This window comes from Lactuca serriola, chromosome 1, assembly GCF_051521515.1.
Source record: "Lactuca serriola cultivar US96UC23 chromosome 1, Lser_US96UC23_V15, whole genome shotgun sequence".
Classification (NCBI taxonomy): Eukaryota; Viridiplantae; Streptophyta; class Magnoliopsida; order Asterales; family Asteraceae; genus Lactuca; species Lactuca serriola.
Window position 1 is genome coordinate 125,668,763 of NC_136408.1, and position 3,337 is coordinate 125,672,099.

Sequence of the window (3,337 nt, forward strand, 5' to 3'; positions counted from 1 at the left end):
CTACACAACAAAATGCATCATCTTTCGTATCTCTGTGTACTAACTCATGATCTTCTTTAATTCCTTCTTGTCTCCTTTGTTATTCTTCTTGCAGTTATTCATATGGACAATAAAGTTTGTATACTGAGCTGTTGTATATCTCTTAACTTTGGAAGTCTGAAACAAGAATTTCTTCACTTTTCCTTCTTATCTTTTCCTAAGAATACTATGCCCATTGGTTTTAAACAAATCTCCCCATCAGCAAACTTCTTCAGTTTTGCTTGAGATTTCACCATATATATTGTGACTTTAACTTCTTTCCACAACACAGTAGATAGCTCAACATCAGTAAATGTTAGACAATCATAGTAATTGTCTATGGAAATTTTTATGGGACCAAGACCTAGCCTACAAATCTCTTTGCTTGTACCTTGAAGTTACGCAACATCCATGTCTTTTAATATCAATGCAACTTGAATAAGGTCATTTAAGTTCATTAGTGGGAAATCAGCTACCAAAAAATCACAAGCAACATTGTTCGCCCTTACAACATGATAACGAAAGTTTTGTATCATGTTCTCGAACAAAACATCATTAGTTACGCTTATCACTCGAACAATCATGATAAAGGACCACACTTCCTCTTGCTCTTTTCCAACTACATCATGAAACCTAAGTTTCATATGGAGAAAATCATCTTCATTCGGAAATTTCTCAATGATCTTGTACTGAGCTATAATAAACATCATTTCCTTTATTAGAAAGTCTAGCTGATTCATATCAGTGTTTTCGATAGAATAGTTCATTCATGGCTTCTTCTCGAATGCATACATGTTGTTATATGACACTCTGGCTTCGATATTAATGTAGCTGTGAAGCTTCTTTGGGTCATCTTTATCCATGTTTGGTGGATCATTCTCACGAAGCCTCATGATGCTTTGTATTTGCCTTTCTTTTTCAATCTCTACATCTATTTCAGCCTTCTTCTAATTTTTCATCTTTTCAACATCAATATCTTTTCCCTTTCCTTTATCTGCTTCACTATACTTTGGGATTTGTGTTGAAAATACCTTGCCAATAGTTTTTATCTTCTCTTCTCCTCCTTTGCTCACTTTCATATCTCTAACAACTTTCTCCTTTTGTCCCCCTTACACCCCTGTGACAACAGGTGGGGCACCAGTTGGTAAGAGACTAGAAAATTTGGTAATTAGAGCAACTACTTTCTGTATGGCTTGATCAAGAATATGAATTTTCTGAGTTTGTGACAACCGTCAATTTTCGGTCAAGTCAAAGTCAACTAAAGTCAACAAGTCAAACCGGTCAACTCAATTTGCCGTGAGTATTAGAGTTACGTTATGTAATTTCTAAACAACTCTCTATTCTAATGAGAGATCATAAATTGAAAAGTGCGTACATCTAGATCTCCTTAACCTAAAACTGTGGTACGTGGCGAGCCAAACCGATAAAACAATGTTGCATACTCATCGGGAGTATGCAAGATCCTTAAACAAGGCTTAACGGGGCTTACGGACCCTGCATTGCGAAGCCGAACACTCAAAAAGGTCACCAATGAAACCTCTCTCAATCGTGTTCACTCCATCTCTTCTTATGAGAAATCTCTCCAAGAATGTCAAATCTCTCCCAAATCTCTCTAAGTATGTGAAATCTCTCCCAAATCTCTCTTTGTATGAGAAATCTCTCCAAGAATGTCAAATCTCTCCTAAATCTCTCTAAGTATGTGAAATCTCTCTTTGTATGAGAAATCTCTCCAAGAATGTCAAATCTCTCTAAGTATGTGAAATCTCTCCCAAATCTCTCTTTGTATGAGAAATCTCTCCAAGAATGTCAAATCTCTCCCAAATCTCTCTAAGTATGTGAAATCTCTCCCAAATCTCTCTTTGTATGAGAAATCTCTCCAAGAATGTCAAATCTCTCCCAAATCTCTCTAAGTATGTGAAATCTCTCCCAAATCTCTCTTTGTATGAGAAATCTCTCCAAGAATGTCAAATCTCTCCGAAATCTCTCTAAGTATGTGAAATCTCTCCCAAATCTCTCTTTGTATGAGAAATCTCTCCAATAATGTCAAATCTCTCCCAAATCTCTCTAAGTATGTGAAATCTCTCCCAAATCTCTCTTTGTATGAGAAATCTCTCCAAGAATGTCAAATCTCTCCCAAATCTCTCTAAGTATGTGAAATCTCTCTTTGTACGAGAAATCTCTCCAAGAATGTCAAATCTCTCCCAAATCTCTCTAAGTATGTGAAATCTCTCCCAAATCTCTCTTTGTATGAGAAATCTCTCCAAGAATGTCAAATCTCTCCCAAATCTCTCTAAGTATGTGAAATCTCTCCCAAATCTCTCTTTGTATGAGAAATCTCTCCAAAAATGTCAAATCTCTCCCAAATCTCTCTAAGTATGTGAAATCTCTCCCAAATCTCTCTTTGTATGAGAAATCTCTCCAAGAATGTCAAATCTCTTTAAGTATGTGAAATCTCTCCCAAATCTCTCTCTGAATGAGAAATCTCTCCAAGAATGTCAAATCTCTCCCAAATCTCTCTAAGTATGTGAAATCTCTCCCAAATCTCTCTTTGTATGAGAAATCTCTCCAAGAATGTCAAATCTCTCCCAAATCTCTCTAAGTATGTGAAATCTCTCCCAAATCTCTCTTTGTATGAGAAATCTCTCCAAGAATGTCAAATCTCTTTAAGTATGTGAAATCTCTCCCAAATCTCTCTCTGAATGAGAAATCTCTCCAAGAATGTCAAATCTCTCCCAAATCTCTCTAAGAATGTGAAATCTCTCCCAAATATCTCTTTGTATGTGAAATCTCCCCAAGTATGTCAAATCTCTCCCAAATCTCTCTGAGTATGCGGAATCTCTCTCAAATCTCTCTCGAAATCTCTCCCAACTCTCTATAATCACTCGGGGCATCCCGACCCTCGAATTTGGCGAGAACAGCCCAAAAACGGAAGTCTACGCGAAAAACGGACTTAAGGAACCGAAACCCCTCTTAGGACCCGAAACCCCTCTTAGGAATCGAAACCCCTCTCAGGAACCGAAAGTTTTCTTAGAAACCGAACCTTCTGATGAAGAGGAACCGAACCGAAGATACTGTTCACTACAGTTCATTCGGTTCTGACTTCTTGCCTTTTATCTCCGGACCGAATCCTCACCTTCTCTTCTGAGGACCGAGGACCGAACCTTCCCTTCTGAGCTTCGCTTCTGAGCCTCGCTTCTGAGCTTCTGACCGAACCCTCGGCCTAGGACCCTTCGCTTCTCGCTCCTGGTTCGCATCTCGCATCCGGCTCAGCAACCGCCATGACCGAACTTCGGCCTAGGGACCGAACCTCGGCCTAGGA